General features: G+C 38.8%; 1 protein-coding gene across 2 annotated transcripts in view; it reads left to right on the plus strand.

Annotated features, from left to right (window-relative positions):
- Nucleotides 1-16,561, plus strand: part of NTRK2 (neurotrophic tyrosine kinase, receptor, type 2) — a 709,069-nt gene that overhangs the window by 358,266 nt on the left and 334,242 nt on the right. The window lies entirely within an intron of this gene.

Below are 16,561 nucleotides of genomic sequence, written 5' to 3' on the forward strand. Positions count from 1 at the left end.
ACATGTCTGAAAACCACACCATCTGACTGCACAGGCTGGTTTCCAAGTAGGATTCACAAGCTTTTCTCAAGGGCTGCTGTGCTGTAACCTTCTCCTTGACTTCTGAGAAAGTTTCTGGCAGGGTCCAATGGAAACACACCTTGTGAGCTGAAATAAAGAACAAAACTAACCAGCAACATGCCCAGATTGTCAATTTTGGATTATATTGAATGGTGGGGATGTGTTATATCTTCCTGAACAAAAGCTAATGCCATAAACTTAATTATGTCTCTAAAATTGTGTTGTTCCTAGAGCAGCCTTGTAAATTAGCTAGAGTCCTAGAACTGGAAGCTGAATCAAACTAGAGTTGTCTCTGAATGTGTGCCTGTGTATGCTTCTTTTTGCACAGCATGCCCTCTATGTATACGTTGGTTAGTAATTCCTTGTGGAGATACATATAAAGAATTCTGATTTTCCCCACTTAGAGTCCAAATCCAGAGTGTGCCATACTTGTTTGTCTAGGCGTTATACTTCACATTGGTGTGTTTGTCTCTGTGTATGTATCTGTGTGTGATCTCATGTACTTATTAAGCAATTGTGTAGATGAGCAAAAATTAACAGACCAGCTAGAACTAAAGAAATAATATTTATGAAGGAAGTAATTTTCTAATAGTCAGATTTATCACATAGGACACTAGTGCAGCTCCCTTTAACTGCTATGTCAACAAGAGGAAGAATGGTGGTATTTTTTCATAGAATTACAGAGATTATTGACCATGATTGTAATATCATTTTGAGTTTACATAAATAAAATTATTAATTTCATCCAGTACACAGTAACATGTTAGACTTAAAGATGTCAACCTAGAGAAGTATAATTGTGTACGACTATGGTATATTTTGATGGTCAGCAATCAAGTAGACAGAAACTACTGGGTTAGCACTTTCATTTCTCCTTTGCATTTATTAATTGCTCTTTAATAGTATATTTTCCTCTAAACATTCAATTGGTCAATTAATAGCTGTTTTAAGAACTTTGTAGAGCATAATCTGCACTTTAAAAAATAAGTAAAGTCTATTTTATCTAGCTTGAGTGTTAGGGAATGTATATGTTTTTAGATTTTTATAAATTGTCACAATGGTTTGATTCACACATGGTACATGGCTTGTGTTCTTTAAATCCCAGGCCAGTGCTTTCTCCTTTCAGTGCCTACTTCCCCAACATGAGCCACAACAATTCCATATTATATTCCATTTGAGGTGATGGTAAGAAACAATCTAATAATGTTTGGAAAAATAACTTACATTCCTTTGAAAAGTTAATTGAGAAGAAAGGAAATGAATTGATCTGCAATATTACATGTGAAATGTGAGTCATGTAATAAACTTTACTTGATGAAGATACATTAGAAAACCAGCTTAGAACTCATTAACAACTCAAAGAAGTCGGAGAAATTATTTTATTTACATGTGGTCAATGGGTATAATACTTCTCATAAAAAAGAAATCCCACTTAGTTATAGAATATCTATTGGCCCAAGGGGTACAAATGTTTCATGTGCTTGACTGCTAACCACAGGGTCCCAGCAGAGGAGCTTCAGGAGAAAGTCCTGGCGACCAGCCATGGAGTACCCTGTGGAGCACAGCTCTACCCTGAAGAGGTCGCCGTGAATCAGTATGACTTGTGGCAGCTGTTTTTAGTGGTGCAAAGGGGAGACTGAATGATGTTCTGATGTGAATTTGCTTCCTCTTGTTGAGATTTTGTTACATGTGTCTGCTGGTGGTGAATGCTTGATTTACCCAGGGAAGGGCAGTAGGAAGGGAAAGTTAGAAAGACATTGTCATGTCAGCACATAATGGTCCAGGAGTAGCACAGTAGGATCCTAGTTTGATCAGGATTGAGACGTTTCCTATGATGAAGGACATTATCTTTTAAGACCAAGACAGTCAAGGGAAAATAGCCACTGGTTACTCACATGGCCAGTATAAACCTGGTGATTTTTTGCTTGTAAGATGGAATTAAGTCTTACTTAACTCCAGATACCTTCAGAGTAAAATGAGATATTTTTAAATGAAACAAATGAAATGGATTATGGTAGAGAATTTGGAAAGAGACAAAAATCAAGCAAAAGGTCACCTGTAATTCCATTAGTTGCAGGTACTAGTTGCTTATCTTATTTTGATATATGTCTTGTTAACATTTTCTGAGGGAACTCTGGTGGCCTTTTGGTAATAAGCTGCGCTTAAATCCCAAAGGTATGAGAAAAGGATGGACAATCTCCTCCTGTGCAATTTGCTGCCTCTGAAAACCCACTGGAAGGTCAGCTATGGGTTGGTTCTGATTCGACGGTACACAACAACAACAATCTTTTCTGAGGAAATTCTGGTGGCCTAGTGGGTTAGGAGTTATGTGGCCAACCCAAAGACAAACATCTCAAATTCACTAGCTACTCCTCAGGAGAAAAAAAAATGATTGTGCTTCTTCATGAGATTTACAGCTTCTGAAAAATTCACTGGGGGGGTCAGCTGTAATTAATTTCTGACTTGATGACATATAACAAGAGCAGTCTTTCCTGAATGTCCTTTAGCTTGAAAGTCTATTTGTGCCTTTGTCTTTATTTATGCTGAAAGTTACTAACATTCTAAAAAAAGGTGAACTCCTTCAGTATATTGTGCCAGAATGTCTGTAGGAAGTATGTTTAGTGTACTACGATCAGTTTCCTATTCTGTAATTGCCTGATGGTTCTTGGGGCTTAAGACAGAGATGGGAGTCTGGATGTGATTGGCTCCATCATGTCTGGTCTAGGGGGAGCCCAAGCTCCAGAGAGTCTCAGTTGTCATGTAGCTGGTATCACTGAGGAAGTGAGGCCATTGCTATGGGTGGGAAGACTTAGGAAGGAAGAGGCCCATTTTTCTGTCATGACTGGCTGAGATCTCCAGTTTAAGGGCCAACACTGCATGTGAGTCCAAATGCGTGTGGTGGCTTGCTTACTTGAAACAGATATATGATTGCTTCTTTTCTCCCAAGTGCTTAAATTAGCTAGGTAACTCCTATCAGACTGTTGAGTGGACTTAGGATCAGGCCAGTTATCAAATAATAAAATATTTTATTATATTTCTCAATATTTAAGGTAGTGCATTAAGCTTTGGGTTGTGAAATGAAAAGCCAATGGATTTGAAAATCCACCAGCTGCTCTTTGGGAGAAAGATGAACAATCCCCTCCTTTAAGATTTATAGTCTCAGAAACCTGGTGTAGTCACTCTGAGTGGGTTTTGGTTTGGTATTACTATAATCTAAGCTTCCTGTCTCCAGTGAACTGGAGTCTTGTCTGTCTTCCTTTGGACAGTCAACCTTACCTAAACTTGGTATAGCCAGTCATCCAGAGATCTGCCTCTTGCCCCTTCCCCTATCTTTTTAAAAAAATGGATGACTTTCCTTTGTGGTGTTTGAAATATCTAGCTATAGACTAGATTTATGGCAAGGCTCCTTCTACCAACAGTATGTCAGTGTTGGCATTTTGCAAATGATATTAAGATTGACAGATAATAAAAATTAATCCAGAACCAACAAAACAAAACAAGCCCTGAACAAAAACTCCTCAGACTCATTACCATGAAACTGACTTCAATTCCTGACAACTCCATCTATTACAGAATAGAACTGCTTCATGGGGTTTTCTTGGCTTTAACCTGAATGGAAACAGATGCCTTTGCTTGCCCCTTACAGTGGCACTGGATGGATTAAAACCATTGGACTTTTGTATTTGAATTCTAATCATTTGCACAATCTGTAATTTGCAAGAGATAAAAATGGTATGATTTTGAACCAAAGGGGAAAGGGGAATCCTAGAAAGAAAAAAGCAGCAACCTAAATAGAGTTTCTATACTATTCTTATCAATTACTGTATTGCTTCAAATAGGAGAGAGTAGGAGCATTTTTCTATCCATTGTTACTATTTTGCACATTTATTTAACCGGGTATTGACCTTCTGGGTGCGTTAGAGTGGAACATAAGCTGGTTATCAGATAATGATGGTATTTAGATTGAGTGCCATATTCTTAATGTTCTAATACAGGGGTTGGTACAAAGGAAACAAGATAAAATGCTATACTATCCAATTTTATCAGAAGAACTGTTTTCTACTGTAGTCAATATCTTCACTAGAGAGGATTATGCAGTGTATTTGCTTATTAACATAAGTAATGGTGGCCCACTGAACCATAGCCTGACTTCTTTTTCTGTGAAGTTATGGATTTTCAGATCCATGTGTACTATGAAGCCTGTTCTCCCAATCCCCTTTCCATTATTCACTCCCCATAACAAGTTTACTTCTGTATGTATATTGGCCTTCAGGCTGATTCTTAGGGACAGGAGAACACTAGCTAGTTTATCCAGGGACAAACCCTTATTTTTACCTTCTATTAATAGAATGCCCAGCCAGCTGACATTCTTTCTATCTTGAATTTACTTTCTCTGGCCCATCGAATAAATTCCTTTGTCCGTTTTGTTCTGCCACTTTCCATCCATTAGTCCATGTGCTGGGATTTGAGAATCCTGATCTTAATGATGATGATCACATTTCTTCCTAGTTCCATTAAGTCATTTCCTGATGTCCACGGAAAGTTTTATTATTGTTTGAGCCTCATGTAGAGAGGATATTTTTATTTTCTTTTTCAAGAGCCAAGTGGTCTGTCAAAACATACACTTTTGGGGTGCTTTGTTCCTTTTTAGGAGTCTTTTCTTCAAAATTATGGTAAATTTCTTCTATTTAGATGCAAGGTTTCATTACCTTGACTCTGCTTAGACCCATATTAGCATTAATTAGTAAGATACTGGTGATAGGTAACTATGTCTTGACAAAAAATGAATTAAAAAAATATGTTGTTATCAAGTCAGTTCCAACCCATATCAACCTGATTGCTGCTGTTGGTATGCACACTGGAGTCCAGGATGACTCATAGTGACCCTATAAATGACCTGATAGGGCAAAGAAAGAGGTACAAAGGCAGAGTGCCTCTCCCTTCTCCTTTGAAAAGGCTGGTAAGAGTGAACGGCCAGCTTTTCAGTTAATATGATTTTTTTTCTCTCACATAAGTATTAGATTCCTAAAATTTTGAACAATAGTCAACATGACTTTGGTCAAATGTTGTTGTTGTTTAATGCCGTCGAGTCATAGAGGACTGAGCACTGTTCATACGAAGAGTTTCCGGAGGCAAGCCATTTTGGAAGTAGATGCCGCTCCTGCTTCCAGGCTTGATTTAGTCGGGAAGCTCCAGCCAACAGTGTCCTCCATGGATGTCCATTACCACGATTGGCACATCACTGTCACAGTGTTCAGCATCACAGCAACCACGAGTTACCTCTTCGGCTTGGAATATGTTTATCACACGGCATTCTCAATCATCCTTTTCCTTTGGAATTTTATATGTATTCTATTGTTTCCTGCAAGTGATATACCAGATTTTAAATAAAGGTGTTTCTTATCCAAATTTGTATCTAACTGCTAGTATATTGACATAGTGTGTGGTGTAAAAATCCTAGAGTCTTTTCTTTTTCTCTTTAAGGAGATTCATGCTATTGGGATCTTTGTTTCTCTCTCTCTCAACCAACATGGGAAAGGGATTTCTTATGTGGGCAGGACTCTGGAGGGGGCTCTATTGAGTTGGAGGATTGATTCATTTATGTCTATGTCTCCTGCTTACTTTTGGAAAAATAGAGCTGTGTGGGCATATGTGAGTGGAAATTTCCTAAGGTGACTTCTGCTAATGGTCCTGCATCTGGATGTTTGCTCTGATCCTAACACTAAAGCCTCCTAGTCCCTTAGGATTGGTTTAAGGCTCTTATTTCCCAAGTTTTCTGTTGGTACGAGGGGCACTGGTCTCAGCAGTTCATCTCTTGGATGCTGCACTGTGATTTACGGAGCTGGTAAAGCAATGGGGCTCTGTTGATTGCAAAAATGTTCTTGTCTGTCACATTTGACATAAGAGAGTGAACCTGAAACAACTTGGTTTCCTTTACAATGTTCAAAATTGTAGGTGTTTTCTGTATATGTGTATGACTGATAAATGGAGCTGGAAATTTTTTATTATGTTGATGTTTTCATGAAAATGAGATATTTTGTGTTGGAATTTGTGATGTTAGTTGATCATTCAGAGCCAAACAAGAATATTAATAAAGACAAGAGTATTAGATCTGTCGTCTTTGTTGCCTACTTTTTGCCACCCCCTAAAACTGTTCTATTATGTAGATTTGACATCCAAGTGATTCGCCATAGTGCTCCAAGCCCCTGAGAGTTGCGTACAGCTGCTCGCACTTAGCACTCAAGCCACCCCTCTAGGCTTTTGCTCAGGTGGAAGCAAGTGAATGCTCCTCCAGCCAAAAATGTCAAGGGTCATCAACATGATCTCAGTGAGCAGGACAAGTAGCACTTCAATCCAGTAGGTTTTAGAAAATGGGAAAAGTTGTGAGGAAGACATAAAAAGTTTAAATGAAAGTATATCTGTTGAGGGGAATTAGGGTGAGGCAAGTAAGGTGATTAATTTATGTCCAGCTTCAGAGGTTGGTCTTTACCTAAGATTTTGATATTTTTCATCGTGAGTTTTTAGACTGAATTTTTCTTTTCTTTTCTTTTTTTTTTTTTAAAAAAAAATATTGTGGTAAGCTAGTATTTCTCTTAATTACTGGGTTTTTGCTGTTGTCTTCAATTTTGTGTGCACAGAAAAACTTCCACTCATGCCTCCCTTGTCCAGGCCAGGGCCCAGGCTTCTTCCTAGTCTGCCCTTTGTGTAAACACCTGGCCTTGGCAAAGCTCAGTGTTGTATACATTGACTGTTTGGCTGATTATATTTCAGTCTTCTCTCCCTTCCTGCATTTCTGACCCAATTGTTCTTCCTCATCCCCACCCCATCTGCTCTTGGAAAAACATATGCATGACTCCCATCTGCTCAGCCACTCTCAGCATCGCCAGTATTAACTATCCTGTTATCTGCCAAGTTCCACTTAGATATATGCCCTCACATCATTACTGCTGTTCATGTTGGGGTGGGTACAGGTGAGGTCCAAAATGAGCAAATGAAGGCTGCATAAAAATAATAAAGTAGATGGATTTAAAAAAGGACAGGAAAATCAAATCTTAACAAATATGGAACACATTCTAGGGAAAAATGGGAATGAATTTTTTTTTAAAAAAGTAAAAAATATATAAGCTTTTTAAACTATTTTCCAGCATTTGGAATTATTATGTTACATTTGCTAAAATAGCTGTACAGTATTTGAAAGTTGCTTCACATCCACTGAACCAATTAATGACTTAAACCCTTCTCATCATGCTTTGATTTTCTATTTTTTAAAAAATAGACTATTTTTTAATAGGAACTTACACTTAGATAAAAATTGTGCTGAAAAGTAAAAGAATTCTCTTATATGTCTTCTACTGCATGCTTTTCCTACCGTTACTAGTGTCATGCATATTTAGTGCATCCATGAAGCTCTTTTGATATATTATTTCAGTTTACATTATGGTGCATTCTAGGTTGTACAATTTATATGTGTTTGATAAATGCAAAATGTTATGTTGTATTTTCTATTATTAAACAACCAGTATGGACAGTTTTTTTATATGTTATGTCCTAGATACTACAATTTCAGGTTAAAAAACAATCCCTTACAACAATACTACAAGATATATACATTTTATCCTATTTAATAAATTAACAAAACCTTAAAGGCATTGATGTGAGGTGTTGTGTAGTTGGCTACAACTAAGTGACCCTGTGAACAACAGATTGGAAGCTTGTTCTACCCTACGCTGTCCTCATGATCTCTACCATGTTCAACCCCGTTAATGCAGTCACGTCCCAATATATTTTGTTGAGAGTCTTCATCTTTTTTGCTATCCTTCAACTTTTGATTCATGTTGTCTTTTTCCTCCAAACCAAATGCATTTCCTCCAAGAAAGATTTGTTTGTTCTTTAGACATTTGTTTGTTCTTTGTGGGATATTCAGTACTCTCTGCCAATACCACAATGCAAAGACATCAATTCTCCTTTTTCTTGTGCTCAAATTTCATAAGTGTATGAGGCAACTGAAAATGTCATGGCTTGGGGCAAACACAGCTTAGTCTTTAAACTGACATCCTTGCTCTTTAGCACTTAACAGGTACTTGAAAGCACATTTGCCCAATGCAACGCATCTTTTGATTTCTTTATTGCTGCTGACCTTAGGTGTGGGAGCTCTGATGGCTTAGTTGTAAAGACCGTCAGTTCAAATCCACCAACTGCTCCATGGGATAAAGGATAGTTTCCTCTCTTGTGATTTACAGCCTCTGAAAACCTATTGGAAGGTCAGCTATGAATCAGTTCTGACATGATGGCCCATAATGATAACAAATCTATATTAATTGTGAATGCAAACAAAATGAAATCCTTGACAACTTTCTTCTCTCCATCTGTCATTACCTTTGTATTTTAATGTGAAGATTTTTGTTTCTTAATTTTGATGTATAATCCCTATTCAAGGATATAGTCTAAATGTTTTTCGACAAGTGCTTTACAAGTCTTCTTTACTTTATTCAAACAAAGTAATATCATCTTTAGGCTATTTCCATTCATGATGTCATTAAGATTGGAGAGAAAAACAATAATTGCTGTCAAGTTGATTCTGCCTTGTGGCTGCCTTAGATGTGTTGGAGTAGACTGAACCACAAAGGACGTTTCATTCACTGATTTTTCAGAAGTGCATTGCCAGCCCTTTCTTTTGAGTTGGATTTGAAACTTTTGGTTAGCAATTGAATCTGTTAACCATTTGAACCACCCTGGTTGTCAGGAGGAATAATAACCAACCTGATGCACAGCTTATTTTTTGGGAGAATCTCTGTCTAACCCAGATCTGCCTCCTGAAGTCTTGGACTCTTAGTAGTTCAATGTCATGCTGTTCTTTTCCATAAACAACGATCTCTAACAATTTTTGTTTTCCAAGAAAAATTACAGCAGTGGTATTGCACCTTTTAAATGTAACTTTATCAAGGTACATTGTAATATACTAACCTTTAAAAATGAAGGCCAGGACATGCCAAGATGGTGGGCAGAGATCTTAAAGTTTGAGAAGACGAATACAATGCCTATTCTTTGGTGATGGTGATGTTGTTGCTGTTATGTGCTGTTGAGTCACCTGCAACTTACAGTGATCCTATGTACAACATCTCTGAAGCCTGCCCTATTCTGAGCCAGTCTCACTGACTCCAACACACCTTCCCCCATTGCTCTACTTACTGTATCAATCCATCTTACCCAGGATCTTCCTCTCCTTTGCTGTTCTTCTACCTTTTGGGGCATGACACCCTTCTCCAGGGATTGGTCATTCCTGGCCACAAGCCTAAAGTCTGTGAGATGGAACTGCAAAATCCTAGCCTCCAAGGAGAAACTTGGTTTTACCCTCTCTAAGACAGACTTATTTGTTTTCTTGGTGGTCCATTGTATGTTAAAGATCCTTCTCCCGCACCACAACTCAAAGGCATCAATTCTTCTGTCATCCGTACTCAGTGTCCAGCTCTTTGATGCATATTGTGAAGACAATGACCTGGATCAGACACATCTTAGTCTTTAGACTGACATCATTGCTTCTCTGTATTCTGGAATGGTCACTGGCAGCAGATTTACCTAATGTAATTTGTCTTTGATTTCCTGACTGCTGGTGCCCAGAGTGTTGATTGTGGAGCCGAGCAAGCTGTAACTGTTAACAACCTCAATATCTTCTCCATCCATCATGGTGCTGCCAATTGGTCCAGTGGTGAGAATCTTTGTCTTCTTGGTGTTGAGCTTCAATCCATACATAAGACTGTAATCCTTGACCTTCTGCAGCAAGTGCTTTGATCCTTCTCAGTTTCAGCAAGCAAGGTTGTGTTATCTGTATAATATAGATTGTTGACAAGTCTTCCTCCAATTCTGATGCCACATTCCTCCTCATAAAGCCCAGCCTTCTGAATGATCAGTTCTGCATATAAATTGAAAATGTATGGAGACAGGATGCATCCCGGACATACTTCTTTCCTGATTTTGAACCATGCCGTGTTTCCCTGCTCTGTTGTGAGGACTGCTTCCTGGTCCAAGTGATAGTGATGATGATAGTGCTGTTAATTTGAGCATAGTGATAGCTGCCTTCTCAGTGGAATTACTACAAGAAATAATAATAATGAATAATAAACCTTTTTAGCTAATTAAAATGATATAAAATCTTGATTTCTTTTCCTTTCATCAAATCTCTGTGAAGTATGCCTTTTGTTGTCATGTTTCAGCAAACCCTAGTCAGATCATCTAATACAGTAGATGTTGGACTCTCTGTTGAACATCTTTATCACTCTGAGAGCAGCACGACATGTTTCCTAGGTGTAGTTGGTGTTCACGTTACCAAAAGATAGTGTCCAAAGAGTTTGTAGATGTATTCATGAGAGTTTACTGTGGATTTTGTGGCACGTGCAGCACTTGCGTTGGTCAGCTTGCCCCAGGGAGACCATGGGAATGAAGGCAGTTGACAATGCCTCTCACCAGCCATTCTGCAGAGCTTGGGCTCTATCTGAGCTTGCCGAACTCAGAGGAGACATCCCTCCAAATCCTTTTCTTGAGTGCCTTTTTGAGTTGTTCTATACAAAGGTCCATGTTCCCAAACTGGCTAATTGCAAAGAGTCAAAAGTCTTAGTCTTTAAAACACAAGTTGACATTGTTAAATGGCATTTCTTCCAGGGAAGACCATATATAGGAGATTTACAGGGCCAGGGAAGCACCAGGAGTTGATACTTTTGTACCCATTTTATGTCAGATACTTAGGCCTTAAGTGACACAGCAATCTTTTGTCTATTTGCTGAACCGAACAACTTGGTGTTGCTGTGATGTACACTGTTCCATAGTTTTGTCAAATACAATAATGGTTATCAGTCATGTACAATGTTTGCATGAACTTCCAGATTGATTTATGCTAGGAAGCAGGAGGGGCATCCATTTGCTAAACTAAATTCCTCTGGAAACTACAAACTCTCTAGACTCTATAGATGTACAGAAATTATATTAGTTATAGGACAGAGTTCAGGTCTTTTGTGCAAAGCTTACTCTCAGCCGTATTCAACTTGACAATACTTAACCAATGCTAAATGAGACGAGTGCTGCTAGATCTGGAGGAACAGCCTTCCACTTTGTACATCACTCTTTGTCAATGTGCAGTATGAAATAAACTGGGTTTTCTGCGATGCTGAACCTTGTGCCATTGAGGTTATCAAATACCAGAATGGTTTCCCAGCGTGGACCGTGTTTAGTGGAGCTCCGAGTTGTAAAGGAGGTTTGGAAGCAGGAGTGGCATCCACTTCCTAAACCACATGCCTCTGGAAACTCTATGAACTTGGAGAAATGATGATAGTTATGCAAAGGCATTAGGTCTTTTGTTCATGGAGTCGCTATGAGTCGTGCTCAACTCGATGGCAATCATCAACACCACCACTACCACCTAGGCTTGCATCCATTTAATATGTCACTGATACTTTGTATTAGTCCCTTAATAGGCACAATAATACGTGCCTTATGAAAGTGTAATATCACACCAATCTTCTCTGGATTTGATAATTAAAGACTAATTAGAATGGGGAGGTTAGCCAAAAAGAATATTTTTTTTATTACTCTGGAGATGAAAAGGTGAGGAAAAATGGGGTTGCTTTCATAGTTTAAAAAGTAATTTCTAGATCCATCTTGAAATACAATATTGTGAGTGACAGGATAATATCCGTACACATACAAGGAAGTCCAATGAATACCACTATCATTCAGATATATGCACCAACCACCAGAGCCAAAGAAGAGGAGAGAGAAGATTTCTACCAACTTTTACTGTCGGAGATCAATTGAACATGCAATCAAGATGTATGAATAATAATGGGTGACTGGAATGCAAAAGTTAGGAACAGAGGAGAATCAGTAGTTGGAAAACACGGACTCAGTGACAGAAATGGAGCTGGAGAGAGAATGATTGAATTCTGAACAATCAATGATTTATTCATTGCAAATATGTTTTTTAAGAAACATAAATGCAGGTTATACACATGGATTTCACCTGATGGTATGCATAGGAATCAGATTGATTGCATCTGTGGAAAGAACTGCTGGAGAAGGTCAATATCAGCTGTGAAAACTAGGCCAGGAGCTGATTGTGGAAAAGACCACCAAAACTACTCATATGCAAGTTCAAGCTGAGGCTAAGGAAAATTAAACCAAATCTTAAATATGACCTTGAGTCTATCGCACCTGAATTTCAGAACCATCTCAGGAACAGATTTGAGGCCTTGAACACTAATAAGTGAAGACCAGATGAGTTGTGGAAGGATATCAAAAGTATCATCCTGAAAGAGTGTAAAAGGTCATGACAAAGACAGAGGAGGAAGAAAAGACCAAAACAGATGTCAGAAGATACTCTGAATATTGCACTGGAGTGCAGAGAAGCCAAAGCAGAAGCAAGAATTCAAGATACTAAAGAGCTGAACAGAAGATTTCAAAAGGACAATGCGGGATGACAAAGTAAAATATTACAATGAAATGTGCAAGAGAAAATAAAAAGGGCCAAACTTGCTCAGGATTTCTTAAGCTCAAGGAACTGAAGAAAAAATTCAAACCTTGAGTTGTTATAATCAAAGTTGCTTTAGGCAGATATGAAATGATCCAGGAAGTATTAAAAGAAGATGGAAAGAATATACTGAGCCACTGTATTGAAAGGAATTGGCAGACATAGAAAAATTTCATGAAATGAGCAAGAGCCTATGGTGATTAAGAAAGAAGTTCAAGCTACTTAGAAGGAAAGAGCAAAAAATCAGCCCCCAGAAATGGATAGTATACCAATTGATGTAGAACTAACAGATGCTGCCCTGGACATGCTCACCGAGTTGTGCCAAGAAATCTGGAGAACAACCACTTGGCCAACTGACTGGAAGAGATCTATATTTGTTCCCATCCCAAAGAAAGGTGACCCAACAGAGTGTGGAAACTATAGAACAATATCATTGATTTCACATGCAAGCAAGTTTCTGCTGAAGATTTTCCAGAAACGATTGGAATAGACCATTGGCAGAGAACTGCCAGAAGTCCAGGCTGGGTTTAGAAGGCGCCGTGGTATTAGAGATATTGTACTGATGTTAGATGATCTCAGCTGAAAGCAGGGACTACCAGAGGAATGTCTGTGTTTCATTGATTATGCAAAGACGTTTGACTGTGTGGATCATAATAAAGAAGAATGGGAATCCCAAAACACTTGATAGTGCTAATGAGAAACCTATCCTTGGACCACAGAAAGTAGTCAGAACAGAGCAAGGGAACAATGCATGGTTCAAAGTTGGGAAGGGTGTACACCTGGGATGTGTCCAATCTCCATACCTTTTCAACCTGTATGCAGAAAAATTATCCAGGAGGCTGGGCTCTATGAGGAGAAGTGTGGCATCAGGATTGGTGGAAGATCTATCAACAAGCTGTGATATGCAGATGATAGAACCCTGCTTGCTGAAACTGAGGAGGACCTGAAGCGCTTGCTGCAGAGGGTCAAGGACTGCAGCCTCCAATATGGATTGAGGCTCAATGTCAAGAAGACAAAAATTCTCACCACTGGACCAATTGGCAGCATCAGGATGGATGGTGAAGAGATTGAGATTGCTCACAGCTTTAGTTTGCTTGTCTCCACAGTCAGCACTCTTGGCACCAGCAACCAGGAAATTAAAAGACGTATTGTGATGGGAAAGTCTGTTGTTAGAGACCTCTTTAAAGTACTGAAGAGCAATGATGTCACTCTGGAGACTAAGGTGTGCCTGATACAGGCCATTGTCTTTGCAATCACTTGTTATGCATCAGAAAGTTGGACAATGACTGGGGAGGATAGAAGGAGAATTGATGCCTTTGAACTGTGGTTCTAGAGAAGAGTATTGAATATACCATGGCCTGCTAAGAAAACAAACAGGTTCATCCCGGAGAGGGTTAAACCAGGTTACTCCTTGGAGACAAGGATTCTGAGTCTTCATCTGACATACTTTGGACATGTTACAAGGAGAGACCAGTCCTTGGAGAGGGACATTATGCTTGGGAGGGTGGAGGGACAGCGCAGGAGAGGAAGACCCTCTATGAGGTGGATTGATTCAGTGACTGGGGTAATCAGGTGGATGTGCTGGAGACAGATTGGCACAGGGTAGAGCAGGGCTTAGGACTGTTGTACATAGAGTTGCTATGAGTCACAAGCGACTCGACAGTACATAATAACAACATCATCATTATCAATAACAACAAGAAGAATATTTACTCTCTTAGTTATTTAAACAAATGTAGAAATGACAATGGTTATAGTATGAATTATTCATTTCCATTCCCTAGTCCATCACAATAAATAATAATGCAAAATAATATCCTGTAGTGCATAAATCCACTTGAGTAATGTCCAATATAAAGCATGTACTGATTCCTGAAAATTATTGAAGGTAATGACAAACAGGTGCTATTTTTCAGTATACACATAAACATTAATATAACTATATAATTACACTTAGTGTGCTTTAGGATATCTGGGAGTATTTGTTTAGCATTCTTTTACATTTATAAAGGTTGTATTTGTTATGTGCCATGATGTCAACTGCGGCACTTAGCAACCTTATGTACAATAGCTGTTAATCCTGCTCTGTCTCGAGCCAATCATCTTGCCTCCAGCACATCTACCTCCAGTACCCCAGTTACTACATCAATCCATCTTATCCAAGGTCTTCCTGTCCCTCCACCCTTCCAAGCATCATGTCCTTTCCCAAACACTGGTCCCTCCAGGCAATATGCCAAAAGTATGTGAGACAGAGAGCTTCAACATCCTTGCCGCCAAGGAGCAACTTGGGTTCACTCCTTCTAGGACAGACATTTTTGTTCTCTTGGCAGAATGTGGTATGTTCAATACTCTTTTCCAGCACCACAACTCAAATGCATGAATTCCTCTTCTATTGTTCTTAGGCATTATCCAGCTCTCTGATGCATAGCAAGTAACTGATAAGACCATGGCTTAGATTAGGTGCACCTTGATCTCTAGACTGACATCATTGTTCTTCAGGACTCTGGAAAGGTCCCTGGCAGATTTTCCCAGTGCAATTCACCTTTTGATTTCTGACTGCTGCAAGAAATGTATCAGGTCCTCTTCCATTTTGGCAAACAAGGGTGTGTCATCTGCATAACGCAGGTTGTTGATGAGACTTCTTCCAATTCTGATGCCACATTCCTCCTCATGACCTCCAGCCTCCCAAATGATCTATTCTGCATATAGATTGAATAGGTATGGAGATAGGATGCATCCCTGATGAATTCCTTTCCTGACTTTGAACCATGTGTATTGAATATATGATGGACTGTCAGGAGAACAAACACACCATGATCTGGATCAGGTGCACCTTAGTCTCTAGGCTGACATCATTGCTCTTCAATATTTTGGAGATGTCTGTTACGACATATATAATCAAAGAGTCATGTCTTACTTGGAAACTCAATGGTAGTCATTAAATGACATTAGAAGTCAGAGATGAAAGTAAACACTGGCAATTTTCTAAGTTCATATTCGTGGACTATTGAATGCATATAAAGTACTTTGAAATCTTTGGTGCACAGAACACTGTGAATATGTAATTGAAATGTATTGAATAAGTGAATTAACATATAAGTGAATGATAAATCCTACTTGTAAAATCATAGCTTTGAGGAGAAAATATCTGGGTTTTAGTAGCTGGTTTTTAGAAGATCAGCAGATCTTTGTTCCTAGTTCATCTTAGGCTGGCAGCTGTACTGAAACCTGCATCGTTGTAGCAAAATGCATGTTTCAGCTGACAAATGGATGATGATTCTGCCTAACATGCATTGGGCAGGATTGAACTCACATCTTCCCCATACAAGGAGAGGATCCTTCCCCTGAACCACTCCTGTCTGGTGAATGAAGACCTACTCACTGTCCCACCACTGCTGAGTTGATTGTGATTCATGGAGATCCTTCTTTAGCTTTCTGGTATAATGAATCTTCATAGAAGATACTGTCTCATGTTTTTCCTGTGGAGCTCCTGGACCAACTTTAATATGATGTGCTACCCAAAATTTATGCTAACTGTATAAATTGAATTAGAAAGCAATGGTGTTAATTAGTGAATATTATAAGTTGTTGTTTCATTCTATAAAAGTACTTTTTTAGACAAAAGAGCTGAAGAAATATGCTTTCTGAAGACGGCATGGCAAGAATGATTTCAAAGTGTAAAGGCAAATGTCAAGGTCCCCACCTCTGATGGAAGCCATTGCCATTAGCTTTATTATTCTGTAAGGAATAAAGATAGCTCCAAAGTAGCCTTTTGTTAGACATGTTTTCCAGAGCAACTAAGCTAGTGGAAGACCTGCAGTATTCATTTAACCTTGACCCTGCAACCTCTAGCCCTCTAGCTAGCTCTTAGCAGTCATGAGCAAGCAAAAGCCTTGGGATCTCTGTTTTTTGCTGTGTTGTCTATGAGTTTTGTTTTTATTTATTTTTAAATGTTTGGCAATGATAATTTAGAAAGCATTATTA

Source organism: Elephantulus edwardii, unplaced genomic scaffold (assembly GCF_000299155.1).
Source record: "Elephantulus edwardii isolate Elephantulus edwardi_28Jun2011 unplaced genomic scaffold, EleEdw1.0 scaffold00381, whole genome shotgun sequence".
Taxonomy (NCBI): Eukaryota; Metazoa; Chordata; class Mammalia; order Macroscelidea; family Macroscelididae; genus Elephantulus; species Elephantulus edwardii.